Raw genomic sequence first — 21,237 nt, 5'->3', positions numbered from 1 at the left:
CCTACATTTATGTTGAGGCTTCACATGGTGCAAATGCTAGAAATTGCCTGGCTTATTTAATATTTCCAACTACCCATTTATATGTTCTTATTTTCTGCCCTCTAGCAGTGTTTTTCTACCTTTCTGGAAATGTGGGGGTTAAAAAGGCCATTGGAGTTGGTCTATATTCTTCTTTTTAGTTATTTTTCTATAATGTGAAAAGTAGTGATGAATGTGATTACCAAACCTGAATCATTATCATTGCTAAGAGAATTAACGTGGATTGAGTATCTTACATTGTACTAGGAATTATAATAGATGCTTTACATATCTTATCTTCTTGAGTACCTTGTCAGGAGAGAGAGCAGGAGTAATGTTACCATTTATTGGATTCTAGGCGCCAGACTCTGTCTAATTCCTTTGGGAAAAGATCTCTGATTTAGCTCTTAAAATAACCTTATGAATTAAATAATATCCTAGTATTTGGGGCTCATTTGGAGGCACATACACGTTATTATGTCCTGTCTGAGATCATCTAGGTAGGTATTTGATTGTACTGGGGTTCAAAACAAACAGGCTTTATTCATCACTCAAAGGTTCCTGTGAGGAGCAGCTGAACACTGTGACTCCTAGTGCTGTTAACACGTGATTCTCGGTGCAGTTATGTGACTGACTTAACGTCACCCAGGCCTTTCTCAGGTGCAAGTGATAGAAACGCAATTCACACGGACTTAAACAGAAAAGGGAATTTATTGAGTCTTATAACTGAAAGGTGCAGGGGTATAGGGGTAAGCTGGATTTAGGCCTCCCACACTATTGTTAGAAATGTTTCTCTCTCTTTCCACTTCTCAGCTCTGTGTTTTTCTGGTTCCTTTCATTCTCTGGCAATCTCCCCAGACCAAATGGTTTGAAAACTACCAGTAGGTTCAGGTTTATTTCCTTCTAGCCTAGTTGGTCTAACAGGAAGAGAGCTAACTTGAAAGTGTTTTGTAAACTATAAAAAGCAGAATAAATGTCAAGTGGTTTTATTTGCTATAAGATTGGATAGCAGAATTGTGCTAAGAGGTTAAGTTAATCAATAAACTACAATTGTCCACTAAATCTTCAGGTCCTAATACTCAAATATGCATGGGAAAAGATCATATTTACCAGACAAGTGAAGCAACAGGGTATTTTATACTACCTCTTGTCATTAGTTTTCGATTGGCTTAGAACCTTAATTATCTGCTACAGGTATATAATGTCAGTCATACTAACTGTTTTTAATCTTACATGTAATTTACTGTTCTAATACTTTCTACTGCCGAGCTCTTGATTATCTGTATTAGTGAAAATTTATAGTGATAAGAATAATCTTAACTATTTATTCATGGAATAAATAATAGCAATTGCCTAGATTTTACTAGCATTTTCCAGTTCACAGAGCATTGCCTGATTCACCTGCTTTTGGGCTTGTATGTTTTTGTTCTCATCTTATACTCTTTGTGGATATGAGTTAAACTTCATGACCAGTAAGTAGTAAAGTCCTAGGAAGACTAACATTAGGAAAACTAGGATGCTTGCCAAAGCTGCAAAACTTCAATTTGACTGAGCTACTTGCCCTCTGCCCTTTTTTATCATAGGTCTTATAATAAAGTCACTATGTCTCTCTTTAAAAGAAAACTCAACTTCCTTACCATCCAGATTTCTTCTCTGTAATCATTTAACATGCTAAGATGAAGTATTAGTGGCAAGCAAATTCTGAATCAACAATCCATAAATCACTTAATTTGGAAGGAAGAGTGACGCTCAGTCCATGTGCCTTGTCCTAATTCCTTTTGAGAAAATAGAAAGACGTATCTCTTTCCTGGGATTAGCTCCACAATTCATTTTCGGTAGCCATCGCTTGCTCTTTGTGTAAACTGTTTTAAGAGGTCTTTAAAGGAAGCATAGCTATGTTTGGAGGAAAAAACCATTATTTTAAGGCTTGCCTTTTTAAAAAAGTGTCTGAGAGTTTGTTTAGATTTGTACAAATAGCCTACTCTTCCTACTTAGAAACTTCTGCATTTCTTCATTTGTCTGTCAATTCATTCATCAAACCTATAACATTCCCAAGAGCAAGTTGGTGGACTTGACCACTCAGGATTCAGATGAAGCTGCAGGAGTGAAGACAGCCTGACACTGGCGTGGGGATGCACAGATAGCGGTGGAACAGGAGCAAGAGCCTGAAGGCAGACTCAGCAAGTTAATAGACTCTCGAATATAGGTTGAGTGACACTGTAGATCATTGGGTGAAGAGGGAACAGTTTTTTTAAATGGTGTTGTAGTGATTGATCATCTGTATGGAAAAAAAATGCACCTCTGTATCACACTGCACACAAAAAAATAGAGTTAAAGACCAAGATGTGAAAAGTAAAGCTTTACATTTTAGAAGATAATACAAAAGAATTTTTTCTTTTTGATAGTGTTTTTGTTGTTGTTGTTGTTGTTGTTTTGAGATAGAGTCTTGCTCTGACTCCTAGGCTGGAGTGCAATGACGCAATATTGGCTCACTGCAACCTCTGCCTCCTGGGTTCAAGCATTCTCCTTCCTCAGCCTCCTGAGTAGCTGGGATTGCAGGTGCCCGCCACCATGCCTGGCTAATTTTTGTATTTTTAGTAGAGACGGGGTTTCACCATGTTGGCCAGGCTGGTCTCGAACTCCCGACCTCAGATAATCCACCTGCCTTGGCCTCCCAAGGCTGAGGATTACAGGCATGAGCCACTATGCCTGGCCATGATAGTGTTTTTTATACCCACTCTGAGTATCTTATATTTTATACAGATGCTTCTCAACTTACGACGTGGTTAAGTCCCAATAACCCATTGTAAGTTGAAACTATCATAAGTCAAAAATACATTTAATACCCCTGCACTGCTGAATGTCATAGCTTGGCCTAGCCTACCTTAAATGTGCTCAGAATGTTTATATTAGCCTAAGTTGGGCAAACTCATCTAACACAAAGTCTATTTCATAATAAAGTGTTGAATATCTCAGGTAATTTATTGAATACTGTACTGAAAGTGAAAAACAAAATGGTTGTCAGGCACCCAAAGTACAGTTTCTACTGAATACATATTGCTTTCACACCATTATGGAGTTGAAAAATCTTAAAGTTAGAAAATCTTAAGTAAGTTGGGGATCTTCTATATACAATGGAAAAGCCATTAAACATAAAGCAAAAGACTGACAAATTCAATATTTAAACTTAAAAAGCACATAGCATAAAACTTTACTTTTTTCTACCCCCCCCCCCCCCACTTTAGATGGAGTCTCGCTCTGTTGCCCAGGCTGGAGTGCAATGGTACAGTCTCAGCTCACTGCAACCTTCGCCTCCTGGGTTCAAGCGATTCTCTCACCTCAGCCTCCTGAGTAGCTGGGATTACAGGCACCCGCCACCATGCCTGGCTAATTTTTTAGTAGAGACAGGGTTTCACCATGTTGGCCAGGCTGGTCTTGAACTCCTGACCTCAAGTGATCTGCCTGCTTCAGCCTCCCAAAGTGCTAGGATCACAGGTGTGAGCCACCGTGCCCGTCCATTGGCAAAAGATATGTTTTAAAATTACTTTGAATGAGCAAAAGACATGGATATGCAAAAAATGACATAAAATAACTTAACAGGGAATGCACATTAAAACCACATTACAATACTCCTAAAATATTTTACTATCGCTTGTTTGGCCAAAAATAAAACAATTGACAGTACCAGATGTTGGCAAGAATGTGGAGTCACAGGAACTCTTATACGCTGCAGGTAGGAGAGCAAATTGGTACAACCGCTTTGCAGAACAGATCTGTGAAATCTGAGTATGGACTACCCTGGGACCCAGCCATTCAATTCCTAATATAACCTAGAAAAAAAATGTTGTACTTTCTCTACCAGGTGTACTTTTCTGCACCAGGCATGAAAAATAGGAGGGTTTATAACAGCACTGTTTGTAAAAAGTTAAAAAAAAGGTGAGGGGGAGGATTCTGGGAAGAACCCAAGTGATTGTCATCAGAGAAATGGATAAACAATTTGTTCATACAGCTGGAATACTGTTCAGCTATGGAAATTGAGGGCCACAGTTGATGAGCCTAACAAGCATAAGGTAAAGTGAAATAAATGAACACCAGATGAATCAAACCAGTGCGTTTATATAAAGTTCAGAGTGATGCAAAACTAAGCAGTACATTGTCAAATACATATGTGATTAGACTATAAAGAAAAGTGAGGGAATTACAAGCACAGAATTCATAGGAGTGGGTTCACAGGAGTCTTGGAAATATTTTCTTAAACTGATTGGTGGGTACATGGTTGATGACTTTGTCATTCTTTCTACTAATAGTGGACATATAGTCTTGGTAGATAGAAAACACTTCCAAGGGTTAAAAGGTGATTTGGCCTACAAGGTATAGGGTATGCCAAGAACAACGGACCTTGGCAAAGCTACTGGTGGCTCAAACTAGGACAGCGACTGTGGGGAGCGGAAGATTGAAATGGACCTGAGAACAGTGCAGAAGGCATAATCAGTGCAGCGGGGGTGACTGGATGTGTGGGTTGGGATGATGAGCAAGATCCACACGAATGGGACGACCACAAGGCTTTCAACTTCCATATCAGATAGAAGATGACTTTGTAGCGTCTTCCCATGCAGGCCAAAGAGTGACAGTGTCCCCCTGTAAACTTGTCTCCAGAAATTGTTTCTCTGAAATGAATCCTTTTATTCCCCCAAATTAAACAATGAGAAAAGGAAAATATAAGCAACAAAGAGTATTTATAATGCTTATAGAGTTGATAAAAATGTAGGTACATAATCTGATATAAACTTTTAGACAGTGATTTTGCATGTGTCTATATTAGCACTTCTTTAAGTGCATTAGTAACTCATCTTGGGAATAAAGTGTCACATTAATTATCTTTGGGCAATACTTTTTTTTATTATACTTTAAGTTCTAGGGTACACGTGCACAACGTGCAGGTTTGTTACATACATATACATGTACTATGTTGGTGTGCTGCACGCATTAACTCGTCATTTACATTAGGTATATCTCCTAGTGCTATCCCTCACTGGTTTAAACAACATCGAGCTGGCTTCTCTACTGAGGAACCACTTGGAGTCTGTGATATGCTGACAAACATTATGAGTCTCTGTCCTCAAATGTATTAACCCTGGAAGTCATCATGGATAATTTCTAGGCACTAGCTTTTGCAGGTCATACTTTGGAAAATTACATTTACATGACTGTAACTATTTAATAGGGCAGTTCCATAGATACTCTATATTAAATAATGATGCTTTCTGTACAAGTCGATAAGTAGCATTCTAGTGTTGGCAATTTATTGATATTTGTGTGCATGCTGAGTCACTCTGTATAAAGTATAGGCTAATTTGTACTTACTTGCTATTCCATCTAACAGTAGTTTGATGCTGGAAATCCAAAAGTTTCTACTCATTTGTGAATAGAGGGCAATAGTACAACATATACCAACAGACTCGCCTTCTGCTGTTACCACTTCTCTTCCATTTAGAGAACAGTGTTGTGTTGTTGTGTTTTTTATATTCATGACTGTCTCTTCTCAGAATCTTTTTACTAAGTGATTGTGTATCTCTCCTATTTTTAATTCAGAAAATAGAAAATGTGTATTTTAACTTTTGTAGCATTGTAGGTTTGTAATTTTACCTTTTCACCCTCCTCTCTGACACAGTTGAGATACAGTTGTGTCCGGGAAGCTCTGGGATGAAACTTCTAGCCTTTGATCCTCTGACTCTGTTTTAATGTGTATTTTTCAAGTACAAAACATGAACAACTGACTCTAGGTTTTGAAGCTCTGTTAATGATGCAGTTGTATTTTAGTGTTTTGACCTAATTTGGTAGCCTTGTGGGTTTGGGTGGTGAAGCTGTGTCTCCAGCACAGCTGTTCGCAGAGTGACAGTGTTCTCTGAATAAATCTTGCCACAAGTGAGCCTCCTTTTTGCTCTTTAGCAACCTCAAATTGAAAACAGAATAAGAAGGTTCTGAGCACTGTAAGTATTGACGTGAAAATATAATAATACGTCTAAGAAAATTGTCTTTCTTCACAACTCACAATTTAAAATTCACCATCTTGATGGCATAAAAGTTGTTCAAAGCCAGAATGAAAAAGTTATTTTAGGAAAGCAGTTACTGGGACGCAAGGATATGTTGATATTTGGTCCTTCTTGTTAGAACAGACACCAACAAAGAATATGAAAAGAAGACGTGTTTCTTGTGAATAGGATTCACTTCACGTTTAGGGTTTTATTTTTGCATCCAGCAACAAACTGGCATATTATAGTGGCACTGTGTTAGCGTCAGTTAAAAATTATTCTAGGCTGGGCTCAGTGGCTCACGCCTGTAATCCAAGCACTTTGGGAGGCTGAGGCGGGCAGATCATGAGGTCGGGAGATCCAGACCATCCTGGCTAATACGGTGAAACCCCGTCTCTACTTAAAATACAAAAAATTAGCCAGGTGTGGTGGCTGGTGCCTGTAGTCCTAGCTACTCGGGAGGCTGAGGCAGGAAAACTGTGTGAACCCAGGAAGCGAAGCTTGCAGTGAGCCCAGATCGCACCACTGCACTCCAGTCTGGGTGGCAGAGTGAGACTCCGTCTCAAAACAAACAAACAAACAAAAAAAACAAACTTACTCTAATTTGCCTGGGTGCGGTGGCTCATGCCTGTATTCCTAGCACTTTGGGAGGCCAAGGTGGGCAGATTGCCTGAACTTAGGAGTTTGAAACCAGCCTGGGCAACATGGTGAAACCCTGTCTCTACTAAAATACAAAAAAAAAAAAAAAAAATTAGCTGGGCGTGGTGGCGCGTGCCTGTAGTCTCAGCTACTGGGGAGGCTGAGGCAGGAGAATCGTTTGAACCTGAGTGGTGGCAGGTTACAGCCTTAACCTCAAGGCTCAAGTGAACCTCCTGTCTCGGCTTCCTGGGTAGCTAGGACTACAGGCACTCATCACCTCACCCCACTCCCAGCCTTTTTTCTTTCTTTCTTTTTTTTTTTGGTAGAAATGAGGTTTCACTGTGTTTCACAGGCTAGTCTTAAACTGCTGGCCTCAAGTGGTCCTCCTGTCTCAGCTTCTCAAACGTTTTTATGTTACTCATTTTTTTTTTTTTTTTTTTTTTTTTGAGACGGAGTCTCGCTGTGTCGCCCGTGGAGTGCAGTGGCCGGATCTCAGCTCACTGCAAGCTCCGCCTCCCGGGTTCCCGCCATTCTCCTGCCTCAGCCTCCCGAGTAGCCGGGACTACAGGCGCTGCCACCTCGCCCGGCTAGTTTTTTTGTATTTTTTAGTAGAGACAGGGTTTCACTGTGTTAGCCAGGATGGTCTCGATCTCCTGATCTCGTGATCCGCCCGTCTCGGCCTCCCAAAGTGCTGGGATTACAGGCTTGAGCCACCGCGCCCGGCTATGTTACTCATTTTAACTGTATGTCTTAAAGCTGTTCATGGGTGACTTTGTAATTTTATTTCAGTTGTTAATATCAAAGTGTAACACCACATATTTACCTCATGTAGCATCAGGTATATAATGATTTTACTTTAAAACCTTTAATTTTAGAATAGTTGATAAGACGCGAAGATAAGAAAATAATTATCCATTAAGTGGTTTCTATCATCTAGATTAAAATGTCAGTCAGATTTTTCCCATTAGTTATTTTTAAACTAAGGCTGGTAAGTAATCGTGATCATATGGGGAGTCCTTATATAGAAATCTTAGGGTTGCTTTGGACCTTGGTTATTTTTATCTCACACTTGTTCAGATGTTGGTTGAAAGGATGGCATAAGGGTCTTTTTTTAAATGTATAAGCAAATATATTGTCTATTAAACAATAGGACTGGAGCCCCAGGAGGGTTAAATGTTCACTACTCTCTCTCCAGAGAGTATTCAACTTAAAACTATTTGGTAAAAATGCTTATTCTTCCTATTTTTTTTTTTTTTTTTTCCACCCTGAGGAACAAGTTTCCTCCTATTCTTATGCCCCAGCTCTCCTGCAAATGGAAAATCTCTTCCATGAGGTGGAGTTAGCGCCTGGGTGAGCTCGCTTGGAATATTTGATGTTGCTAAGCAAATGTTAGGTTAAAGAAAACAATATTTATTTTTGTTTTTGTCTTAAATACGAAGAAAGACCATACGGTGCATATCTAGAAACACCTAAGTGGTTAATTGCATGTTAAATTTCTTTCCTCTTTGCCTGCATAAACAACTGAAAAAATATTTACTTTCTGTGTCATGCTAGGTTTATTTATGACTTTGTAACTAAAACACAGAAGTGTTATAAATTTGAAACTTTAATCTCATGATTGACTCATTTTCTAAAAATTTATATGGTTTCAGTTTGTGGGACAGCTGTGGCTCTAGATTTCAGTGACTTAAAACATGAGGAAATTATGACTACCCAGGTTGTTTTTTTAATATAGTCCTTTGAGCCAAATCACAAGTTTCATTTTTGTCTTGGTTTTCATGAATACTGCTGCCCTTTTTTTTCTTCTCGGCCTGCAATTTGACACAGGCTAGACAGAAGGAACTAACAATCCAGGCTATTAGTAGAAGCTGTTTCTTTACCAGGTGAACTTTTGTATCTTAAATGATGCACATGTGTCATTTAGGTTTAGGTTGTTTCTATTTCAGGAAGCCTTTTCTCTGGTGATTTTCTGAGGTAAGTCACGTTCTTATTCACAAGGAATGAGAGCCGGACACAGGGACCATTGTGATGCCTCTTTACCTTTATGCCTTATCAGCAACAGGGAGTCAAGGCAGCATTAGCAATATAAGGAAGGTTCCAGTTGAGTGTCGTTAATTTTTAATTTTAATTATATGTTGAGTAAGTAATATATATGCATGATTAAAAATTCACAGGGTGTCAAAAGCTTTACAGTACAGTCTCCCTCCTCCTTAGGTCCCTTTCCCTGGAGGCAGCCTGGGGTACTGTATCTCACGCTGATTCGAAGATGCATTACCTCGGTTCAACATAAATTTAAAGACATAAAATCTACAGTTCTCAGTCACTTCCTTCTCTTAGTATTCTTCTTGCCTTTTCTCATGGGTAGAGCAGCTCTAGACTGGACTCACTCTTCCCCTAATGAGTGTCCTAGGAAGTATCTGCTGTACCACTCTCAAATCCACACAGCATTAGTGAGGTCTTTTCTGAATACAGATTTGAGTATGACATCCCTTCCCTTAAAACCCGTAATGGCTTCCATTGCTCTTAAGCTAAAGGCTAGAGTCCTTTGCCCAGCCGCAAGTTCCTGCGTGGTCTGGTCACCCAAGCTTCCTGCCTTTGGCACTGGAGACTTGGCACTTGTTCCTGCTGCCTGGAGTGCTCTCTTTCTGCTCCCTTTGCCTTCTGCTTGGACCATCACTTCTCCAGACCTGGCCAGCTTCTGTTACACAGTCTCCCAGGCTGGGGTCCTTTCCTTAAGATGGGTCACCCCGATTTGTAATATATTGATGCCGTTTGATTCATTTCTATCTTCCCAGCTGGAGTGAACCTCACAGAAAAGCACGGCTCATTTCTGGCTTGTCTGTTGTTTTCCCAGGGCCCTGAACACTTAGTTACTTATAGTATGTACCCAATAAATGTTTATTGAAGAATTTTTTACATTTTTACTGAGATATAATGTACATAAAGTGCACAAATCCTAATTTATAGCTCCATGAACTTCTGGAAATATGTTTGCTTGCAGAACCACCACCCAGATCAAAATATGCACATCTGCAGTTATCCAGAAGGCTCTTGTGACCCCCTTTCAATCAATACACCTTCCCCACAAGTTAACCACTAGTTTTGCCTGTTTTGAACTTCACATTGGTGGCATCATACATGACTTTCATACAACATGTCCGTGAGATCCACTGTCTTGTTGCATGTTTTAGTAATCTGTTCCTTTTCATTGCTTTTGTGGTATTTTCATGTCCAGTATGCCACAACTTACTTATCTGTTCCACTATTGATGGACATTTATTTCTAGTTTGGGGCTTTTATGAATAAAGTTCCTGTGAATTCTCCTGTATGTGGTTTTTGGTGGACATAAACATTCATTTTTGCTGAGTGAAATGGGGGACATTTTTGTTTAGTTTTATTATAGCTATTGCCAGTTTTTCAAAGTGATAATCATGAGTTACATTCCAACCGGCAATATGTGGATATTTGCTTCATCCTCTCCTGTTATAATTAAAAGGATGTTATCAATCCTTTTTACTTCAGCCATTCTGGAGCATGGAGAATGATCTCATTGTGGTTTTAATTTGCACTTTTCTCATGACTAATGATACTGGGTGCTTCTTCATATGTTTAGAGGCCACTTGAATGTCCTCTTTGTGTAAGTTTTCTCTAATGTGGATGAAATAGGAGGGTTTCAAGCAGAGGACTGACAGATTGAAGGTGGGATGAAAGAGAGAGAAGTGAGTTGAAAATTACTGCAAGGGTTTTGATCTGAGCACCCAAAGGATGGCATTGCCATTAAGATGGAGAAGACGGTCAGACACAGTGGCTCACATCTGTAATCCTAGCACTTTGGGAGGCCAAGACGAGAGGATTGCCTGAGTCTAGGCATTCAAGACTAGCCTGGGCAACACAGACTAAAAAATTATCTGGGCATGGTGCCACACACCTGTAGTCCCAGCTACTTGGGAAGCTGAAGTGGGAGGATCACTTGAATCCAGGAAGTCAAAGTTTCAAGGCCACAATGAGCTATGATTGCACCAGTGCATTCTAGCCTGGGCAAGACCCTGCCTCAAAAAAAAAAAAAAAAAATGGAGAAGACTATGAAGACCATGGGAAATGTAGGTCTTAAGGGAGAGCAGGAGATCAGTTCAGGAAATACTAAGTTTAAGATATCTACTAAACATACCAGAAAAGATGTCACATAGGCAGTTGGATGTACAAGTTGAGAGGGCTGGTCTGCACTGGTGATACCCATTTGGAGTCATCCCCACACAGATGGTATCAAAAAGCCATGGAACTGGGTGAGATCAACCCCAAGAGTAAATGTAAATGGGAACAATCTGTCTAAAAGATGAGGCTTGGGGCGTTCCGACATTTAGAGGGCTGGACAGTGAGGAGGAGCCCAAAAAAAAGAAGCGGGGGGAATTGAGAGGGAGACACCAATGAGGTAGGAGGAAAAAGAGGGTGATGTCTTGGAACCAACAGAAGAAAATGTTTCAAGGCAGAGTGAGTGAGTGAGTGTATCAGATGGTACCCTTAGGGCAGAAGAGCTGAGAACTGAGAAACAACTAATGGATTTAGCAAGGTGAAAGTCGTTATTGACCTGGATAAAAACTATCAGTTGAGTTATTGCTGGGACAAAGGCTGAATGGAGTCAGTATCAAGAAAAGTGAGGGAGAAGAATTGGAGGCAGTGAGTAGAGGCACTTCTGGTGTTTTTCTGCAAGAGGAGGAAAATTGGACTTGGAGGAGAGGTACGGATAAAGGGAGGTTGTTTTTGTTTTTTTGCTTGACTGATTTCATTTGGATTTTTAGTGAGGTGAATAACATGTGTACATGAATGGGAAAGATCTATTAAGACTGAAAAGCCAGTGATGTAGGGGAGAATAGACAAGGGGAAGGGATTTTTGTACAGGTGGAGAGGTTAGCCCGTAGACCCCGAAATCAGCCTAACCGTCTTTAGAGTGTGTGAACAAAGACACAGGCAGTGGGTAGATGCAGTTGTGGGAGTCCTCTTCCGGGCCTTTGCTCTGTCAGTTGGAATCAGGGCACCAGCTGAGCATGGAAATGGGGCAGTGTTGCTGACATTTGAGGAGAGAGGAGCAGGTAGAAAGGAGAGTGGGAGAGATGGTGGAGTGGAGATGTGAGTTATGACTGCAGACCATGTTAAGGGCCCAAGTGGGGTTAGTGCCGGTGGTTTGAAAAGAGGGCTGTGGGGACGGTTGTGTGCTTTTCCTGGCCATACTCGGTGTCTAGCTTTCACCAGGGCTGTGGTTTTGCCAAGTGAATGTAGAGTATACTCCAAGAGCAGGCCATGGACCCGAGGGTTATTCAGAGCAACTATGACAACTGACTGTGGGATTTAACAAGGCAGAGAGGACAGTGAGCACATGAGGGAGCTCTGGCCTGGTGAACTTTGGGAAGTGGACTGTGAGGTGCCAGTGGGACTGGAGATAAGGTACTGGAGAGTTAGCTGAAAAGACAGGGTATGACGTTTGAGCAAAGGAATGCTTGGAATGGATATTATGAAGGGGTTCTGGTTACAGTAATGGCAAGGCCTAGATTGTAACCATGGAGTGAGAGGCTGAGTTAGGGCCAAGAACATCCTCACAAAAGAAGAGAAGGTCAAGGAGTTGAGGGGCCAGAGTATTAGTTGCCTATTGTTGCTGTAACAAATTACCACAAACTTAGTGGCTTAATATAGCAAAAATGTATTCTTAGAATTCTGGAGAAGACCACAGTGAGTGTTAAGGGGCTGAACGAAGATGTCAGCAGGGCTGACTTCTTCCAGAGGCCCCTAAGAGCATCCAGTCCCTGCCTCTTCCCGCTCCATGAGGCGGACGGTGTACCCTGGCTCCAGGCCACAGGCTGCATTCTCTGCTTCCCTCATCACATTGCCTTCTGCCTCCTTCCACTTCTTGCTTTTCTTTTATAAGGACCCTTGTATTTCCTACTAGGGCCTACTCAGATAATTCAGGATAACCTTCTCACCTCAGGATCTTTCACTTAACCACATCTGCAAAGTCCATTTTTTTCCAAATAAGGTGACATTCACAGGTTCTAGGGATTCGGATGCGGACATCTTTGGAGGAGAGGGCATTATTCTTTCTGCCACACAGAACATTTGGAAGATTAGCTGTTGGGGCATTGCTATCATCAGAATTCTAACAGGAGTAGGATTGGTGAGAGTGAAGTAAAACAGAAGTAAGAAATCCTCAAGGAGTGAGTGAGAAGGACTGACGCTCCTGCTAGTGACTGCAGTAGTGAAGGGTAAAGAGGATTGTGGTCCACTGTCAGCAAAATGAGAGTTGGAGTGTTCTGAGGGAGAAGGAACTGGCAGTGAAAACCAGAACCAACACCTCCTTGCCTTCAGACCCAGTCATATGTAAGACCTGGGGAGAAACCCGCCGTGGCATGAAAACGTTGCAAGGGAAGTATGATTCTTTGCAGAGACCTGGGTCTCTTAGAATAAATGGGTGAAAGGAACCTTCAAAGAAGGCAGAGGAAAATACAGGTGGTTTTGCTGATGACTGGATTTTAGAAAGCTCAGCAGAAGAAAAGGGAGGATGAGGGCAGAAAGTGGATACAGAGAACGGGCAGGAGAGCAGTGCTGCCATAGTCATGGGTGTCCACAGGGTGGAAGGTCTCAAGACTGATGGCAGTGGAACTGCGAGTGCGGGTACAGGCGAGTGCGGGTACAGGGAGGGTGGGAAGCCCCAGCAGAGCACGAGGGGGTGGGATGAGGAAAGCCCCAGACGCGGCAGACTGGAGAAACTGACGGTCAACGAGAAGGGCAGGAAAGTGAGATCGTTTTTATGTTAGCTTGCAAAATAGAAGTACAGTATTTCTTTCTCTTTATTTGTTCCTGATACTCTGGGGAATGCAGAAGCCAGGATGGCCGTTCAGTTTTGTGCTGAAGCTAAGAAGCTTTGCGTAGCTTTCCAAACTTTGGAGTAATGCTATGGGGCCAGAATAGAGTGAGGATTAAGGCATTTACCTAAGGTGTTCTGGGCAGAATTAGTACACACATCGCCTGACATTTGGACTGGAGCTCTTTCTGTTACTCTATTTTACTGTCATGAAGTAAATTCCAGATAGAGTAAACATTTAAATGGAAAAACATAAGCCATTAAAAAAGACTTCTATAGACAGATAGCTCTTTTTCATTTAGAGAAGGATGGTAAATTTAAAAGAAATGAAAGAAATCACAAATGCAAAGAGGAGTAGATTTGAACTTCTCTCATGAAACATGATGAATAAAATTTACTGGCAAACAAATTGGTTTTTTAAAATTGTAGCATCTATGACATATGGTTTATATTTTGCTGCATAAAGAGCTCATACAAATAAAACAATGACAACAGAAGAACAATTTTTTAAAAATCCCAACATTGGCCAGGTGCGGTGGCTCACGCCTGTAATCCCAGCACTTTGGGAAGGCAAGGTGGGCAGATTGCTTGAGCCCAGGAGTTCAAGACCAGCCTGGGCAACATGGCGAGACCCTGTCTCTACAAAAAATAAACTTAGCTGGGCATGTTGGTGCATGCCTGTAGTCCCAGCTACTTGGGAGGCTGAGGTAGGAGGATTGCTCCACTGAGATAGATAATTTTATATTTGTTCATAGAAGGATAAATTTGTTTGAAAGGAGGGACCAAGAACCTGAAGAGTTTACATATCCCTTAAGCCAATAACGTAACATTTAAGAATTTGTTCCAAAGGAATAAATAGAAATCCAATAAAGCCTGGTGACCGATGATCATAACATGTACAAAACATTGGAAAGAATCCAACATTCAAGGAATGGCTAGGTAAACTAGGGCACGTCGTGTGGTTGTCACTAGGCCTACTCACTAGTAATCCAGCTCGCTTATCTCTGCCCCATTGTAGAATTGCACTTCCATGCCCCTTGCAGTTATTTGTGGCCTTGTGACTTACTGTGACCAAAGAAATGTGAGCAGACGTGATGTGTATCATTCCTAGGTTGTGGCCTTCGAGAGCTACTGTGCAGTTGTCCACATCTCCTGCCCTTGGTTCAGCAGTCAGTGCCATTCCAGTTGGTGGAGGTCCTGAGAACATGGGTTCCTAAATACTGATAGTACGAGACAGGCTTGCTGACCTGTGACGATATGTTGTATGCTCAGGGAGGAAACACGGAGATTTTAGGGTTCATGTGATCACACTGTAACATAGCATAGCCTGACTAATATGGCCCATATGAAATAATATGCAGTCATTCATGTCTAGAAAGAATTCATAAATGAGTTTAGTGAAAAACTGATAGGAAAGTGTACATAGTGTGATTTTGTCTTTTGAAAATAGACTGAAGAAAACTTTGAAACATTAGCAAATATTGATCACACTTGTGGATTAAGGGTGGACGTTTCATTCTTTTTTATGTTTTTCACAATATTCCAATTTTTCTCTAATGAGCATGTTTTCCTTTTGAAATCAGAAGAGGAAACACACAAACATCTGCACACCCAGCCTCCTCCTGTTGACTCCCAGTGGTGTGGCCGTTCAGTTCTCTGTGAACCATTGAAGAGGCTCCTGGAAATGACGGTGATCATAGGGACCCTTTTTTACCTGGCGAGTGCAGCTGAGGTGGAGGATCAGGACTCCACTTAACTTGGATTCAGAGTAGAAATTTCCTGTCATCATGGCTTTAGTTCTAGATATATAAAATCCATTTCCCTAGAGCCGAAATACTTTCCCTCTCCTTTAAATGATCTTGGAGGTAGAGAATGCAAACTCTCTTGCCTCAGAAAAGCTACATCCTAAAAGAGATGTTCTTTGAGGTGATAACCGGGCTTCACAGTGCTGAGCAATCATTCACTGCAGAGCACTCCCTGAAGTGCTGTGGTGGAGGACACCAAAGAAAGAGAAAGTGTGTTCTTTGCCTGGATAAAACATACATGAATCGGTAAATGAAAATGAGTGAAATTCTAACCCCCAATAGGATGGTGTGAGGAGGTGGGACCTTTGGGAGATCATTAGGGTATGAAGATGGAGCCCTCACGAGGGGGTTAGTGCCTTAGAAGAGGAGACGGGAGAAGCATGCGTGCTCGTGCTGGCGCTCTCTCTCTCTCTGTCTTCTCTCTCTCTCTCTCTCCCTCTCTCTGCCTCTCACTCTTGTTCTCTCTCCCCCCACCCTACCATGTGAGGATGCAGTGAGCAGACTGCCAGCTCCACATGGGCAGGCCCTCATCAGACACTGGATCTGCTGGTGCCTGGATCCTTGCACTTCCCAGCCTCTAGAACTGTGAGAAATGACTTCTATTGTTTAAACCACCCAGTCTGTGGTATTTTGTTATAGCAGCCCGAACTAAGATGTGTAGTTTAAACTTTGTGCGTTTTTGTTTATCAGACATTTTCCTAAGACCTTTACCACTGTGTGTCAGACACAATGTGTGGCTACTTTGCACTGAGCAGACAGTCTGTTTGCCACTGGCCTGCGTGTCAAGCTGTGGCCTTCCCATCACGCCTGATGTGTCTTCCCAGGCCCCGTGTGTGACTTCTGCTCCTAGTTGAAGTTAGTATTCACATTCCCTCTGCTTGCCCTGAAACCTTGCCCCAGACCCTACTCGTGTTCAAGGTTGTGTACTCCTTTTTCATTATTATAGAAGGTCTGCATAACTCTTTGTGCACTTGACTACTTTAGCCTTAAAATAAGTCCGTAACAGTGTACTGCTTGGCTCAAAGGTAAGCAAAGTTTATGTTCCCAGACACGTTGCAAAGTTGTGCAATAGGTTAGGTAGTTTTCTCTTGACAACCCTCACTGCCGATTTTAATTTTTGCCAATCTGATGCTCCACAAATGCTAACTTATTTGTGCTTGCAGTTCTTGTATTACTAGTAAAATCACTGTCTTTCCTTATTTTTTTTTTACCAACTATATGGGGAGTGAAGTGCCTTTTTTTGTTATTTTCCCATGTTTATGTTGATCTTTCTTTTGCTATTGATTTTTATGAAAATGTTACTTATCCTTTGATATACATATTTCCCCTATTTCGTTATTTCTCTTTCATCTTCTTTTGTTTTAACATTGAAAAGATTTTATTTTTGTTGTTTTGCTTGTATGTTGTTGAGAGTGTTAGTTAAATCTATTAGACTTTTTCTGTTTCCTATTATGCTTAAAGAGAACTTCTTATCTAAGATTATTTAAATTTTTGCCCATATTTTCTTCTAGTATTTATGATTTTTTTCACATTAAATAGTTAATTATGTAAATTTATTTTGATGTAAAGTATGACATTTGGAACCAGCTTTAGTTTGTCTTGTCTTTTTTAAGACACGGTCTCACTCTGTTGCCCAGGCTGGAATGCAGGAGCTCAGTCATGGCTCAGTGCAGCCTTACATCCTGGGCTCAAGCAGTCCTCCAGCCTCAGCCTCCTGAGTAGCTGGGTCTACAGGTATGTACCACCACGCCTGGTTAATTTTTTTTATTACTGTTTTTTGTAGAGACAGGGTCTCACGGTATTGCTCAGTCTGGTTTTCAAACTCCTGGGCTTAAATGATCCTTTTGCCGTAGCCTCCCAAAGTGCTAGGATTACAGACGTGAGTCACTGCCAGATTTAGTGTCTCTACATGCTTATAATTCATCTTTTCACCACTGATTTGAAAAGGTATTTTTTTTTTTTATCAGATACTAGGTTTTTATATGAAACAAGATTTGTTTCTCAGCTTTCCACCTCAGGTGTTCTTGCCCAGGCTGGATAATCATTTGTGGAGTTTTTAATTGATTGTTGATGGATTTTTAATATGAAATCTTTACTGTTCAATTTACCTGGCTATTGCTAGCATAGTGTCATATATATTTATAATGTTCTTCTTAGAAGTCCGTCGTACCCCTTTTTAAATGCATTTATTTTATGGTTTTTTGTTGCTGTGAATGGGATGTTGATCCTCCCACCTTTTTCTAGCTGATTATCATTGATACATAAAGAAGTTACTTGTTTTCATTTGTTGATTTTTGTGACTGGAAGTTCTGATGAACACATTCTATTTTTGATACTTACCTGCCACAGTTTCGGGGTTTTCTAGATACACATCACTCACGACATTTGTAAATAATATTTTTGCTGCCCCTTTCCGATAGCTATACGTTTGTTTGTCCTCAGCTGATTCAATGGCTTGAACTTTCAAACTGTTGCTAAATAATAATAGAAAAGGCAAACATCCTTATTTGGAATGTTTCTGGTTTGACCTATGGTTTGAAAGAGTGCCATGTGTGTGCTTGAGAGAAGAGAACAGTTCAGGATAAAGAGTGGCATATTCAAATTACAAAGACAGGAGTGAGAAAGTTTTGTGTGGAAACAGGTTGTACAAAGCTGAAGCTCTGTATGGAGGAGTTACAACATGAGTAGAGGTGGTTTATCTGAGGAAGGTGAGATTAATCAGACATGATGGATAATTCGGGCATACTGTAGAGAGTGGTGCTATAGAATCAGGTGAGCTAGGCGTGAGATCTTCATCAGTAAGATGGTGGTATCGAAGTCACAGAAATAATGTATGATCAAAGCATTTAAGCCCAATGCCTGGTGCCCAGTAAACACTGAACAGATGTCTTGTATTATTATTATTATTATTGTCATATAATAAAATAATGTAGAGCTTGAAAGGGGAATTTTAAAAAAGGGTAATTGATATGATAAAAATGGTATGTGTAAATAAAATCAGTTGCATGTAGGATGTGTCAAAGCAGGAAAAATAGACTAGAATCAGTGGGAATCTGTGTGTTCAGCATTCTTTCATTAGTGAGTTTTGAGGGAGTGTCTGCTCCCCAAGGCTAGCCATTGGCCAGGCCACCAGGGGTCCCCATGATAACGCACAGCCAGTTGCTTGAGCACGGTCATGGTGATTCATGCCCCCAACAGCCTTCCATGACCATATGTGATTATTAATGTGCTAGAATAGTTTATCTTGGTGTCTTGCACACATCATGATTTGTAATGTATATATTTAATAATTATAAAAGAAAGCAGTTATTTGCTTTCTTTAACATACATTATCTTCAAATTCCTAACTTAGTGATGATGCAATCATTCTTTTCACATGTGTATATTTTTTTGTGTCTTGGGGAAGCTTTGAAATACTTGCTGATTTATGGAGAGTGAAAAGTGAACCAGACTTTCTCAGAACATTTAGAAAAACTCAGACACTTAAAAGCTAAAATCAAACAGTATTTGAAATGATTTATACAATTGCAGCCATAACTTTTTTCCACTTAAGCCAAAGTACGTCTAAACAATCCTTTCATGCTGCTAAGTCCTTTAAATGGAAGCAGGAGATGTCTATAAATCAAATGCGAGTTTACGTTTATTTCAGAACCACTTTTCCTAACTCCTTTTCCCTCTTAAAACTTAGTGTGTCCTCGAAAAAGTTGAACACTCCGTTCTGATTTAATTTAAATGAACATGAATAAAGAAATACATTAAAATATTTTACAGGATAATATGCTGCCGCAGCCAGTTTAGAGAAGCACAGTATTGAAGGCAAGCAGAGTAACACTAGGTGCAGTGGAGTTTGCTTATTTGAAATAAGATAATTCAGCTCCAAGCTCATCAGGAGTGAGTAATAAACATGATTACTGCGGTGGAGTCAATCTCAAACTACTCTGTTGGACTTGGAATTCACAAAACACTGTAATCTTATTTATTTATTTTATTTTTTTTTTTTTTGAGACGGAGTCTCGCTCTGTCACCCAGGCTGGAGTGCGGTGATGCGATCTCAGCTCCCTGCAAGCTCCGCCTCCCAGGTTCACGTCATTCTCTTGCCTCAGCCTCCCGAGTAGCTGGGACCACAGGCACCCGCCACCACGCCCGGCTAATTTTTTGTATTTTTAGTAGAGACGGGGTTTCACCGTGTCAGCCAGGATGGTCTTGATTTCCTGACCTCGTGATCTGCCCGCCTCGGCCTCCCAAAGTGCTGGGATTACAGGCGTGAGCCACCGTGCCTGGCCATAATCTTATTTCTTAATGACTTCTTATCTCGAAATAGTTTGTATTCTTAAGTTGCAAAGTACCTTTCGCCCAGCTTCCCCAGTGATAACATCCTACGTAACCATGGTGCATCATCAAACCCAGGAAATTCACCGTGGTACAATACTGTGACACAGAAATCTGAATTACTTTCACATCCTCTATTTGTTCATTATGATTACTTCAAAAATGTACTGTCTTTTATTTTCTAGGATGGTACATCTCAGAATGGTTAGCAAAAACTAGTTTATAAGTTTAACCTACAACCTATGACTCCTTTTGTTCTGTTCAGATGATAACCAGATTTTAAGTGCATCATGAAGAGAGGAAAAACAGAAGCGAGATCAGTAGAGACTTGCACATCACTGGGACTTGCCCTGCATTCTGATGCTACCATGCTAGAGAAACACAAATACTTTAAAGTGCTCAGCGTTGAGAGCCACAGCAGCCATTGCTGTGTTTATGGCCCACTTGCCCCATGGGTAAAGTCAGAATATGCCATGAGATCACCCATCTTAAGCGTTTTCACCTATTATATCCTTGACTTCTCTTTTTACTTGAGTAGCACTGATTTTTTAATCTGTCCTTGAACTGTTTACTCACTGGCTTTTAAGCATTTTGGGCAAACCTGCAGTAAGAAATGCATTTTACATTATGATCTATTATACAAATATATGTATGTACATTTAGGTGTGTATGTGTGCATACATGTGGGAGTGAAACTGAAACAGAAGTACCACAGATCTAAAGTCACCCTGCGTGTGGTACACTACATATTTTCTGTCCCATCTTTTTTTTTTAATGCGGGTCACAGGCTACTGTACAGATTTTACAAACCACCAGTAGATAATGGTGCACAGTTTGAAAAATCTCCATGTTAACTTACCCTGCCCAGTGATTTTGCTTATTTTATTTTCTTTCCCAAGTCAACCATAAAACCTTTTTCTGATAAAGATGTTTTAGAACTAAATTATTTAGAACATTAAAACTACAACTTTTATTTAATCCACCACCACTTCTCCTCATGTGTGTTAATTGATTTGAATGACATCTTTCAGGATGATATACATGTACAAGACAGTGTGAAAAATGATACAATGCAGTGCTGTGAGAACACTATTGTAAATAGGGAAGTGCTGAATTTTGCCTCATGGAGTCAGAAATGACCGTTAATCTGGGCTTAGTTGCTTCTGATTCAGATTTTTACCCTAGCTTAAGTCACAGTAGGGAGAAGGGAGTAAGGAACAAGTAAGGTATGGCAGAAAGTGGTTCGAGAATATGTTAGTCCTGGTTGCTTGATGATAGGGAACTTGGAACAGAAGGGAGGGGCTGTTGTTTGGGGGTTGACTATCAGACTGGGATCAAGTCATGAAGAGTCCTTTGTGTCTGCTCAGAGGCCTGTATATGACTGGGGAGGGAATAGAAGGCCTTTATAAGCTGCAGGCAAAAAGTTAAGGTTCCAGTATGGATGATGGATTGGGGGTACAGAGATTGAAGGCAGGGAGAAAACAATCTGTCCAAGAAATAGCTGAAAACAAATAGAAAAATGTAGTGACTCTGACCATATACTTAAAACCATCTATTTTTTAAT

General features: G+C 40.7%; 1 protein-coding gene across 3 annotated transcripts in view; it reads left to right on the top strand.

Moving 5' to 3' along the window:
- MIPEP (mitochondrial intermediate peptidase) overlaps window positions 1–21,237 on the top strand; it is a 210,248-nt gene that overhangs the window by 82,064 nt on the left and 106,947 nt on the right. The window lies entirely within an intron of this gene.

The sequence above is a fragment of the Chlorocebus sabaeus genome, chromosome 3 (assembly GCF_047675955.1).
Source record: "Chlorocebus sabaeus isolate Y175 chromosome 3, mChlSab1.0.hap1, whole genome shotgun sequence".
Classification (NCBI taxonomy): Eukaryota; Metazoa; Chordata; class Mammalia; order Primates; family Cercopithecidae; genus Chlorocebus; species Chlorocebus sabaeus.
The sequence above is the reverse complement of the archived record's forward strand: the minus strand, read 5'-3'. Positions and strand labels throughout refer to the sequence as shown.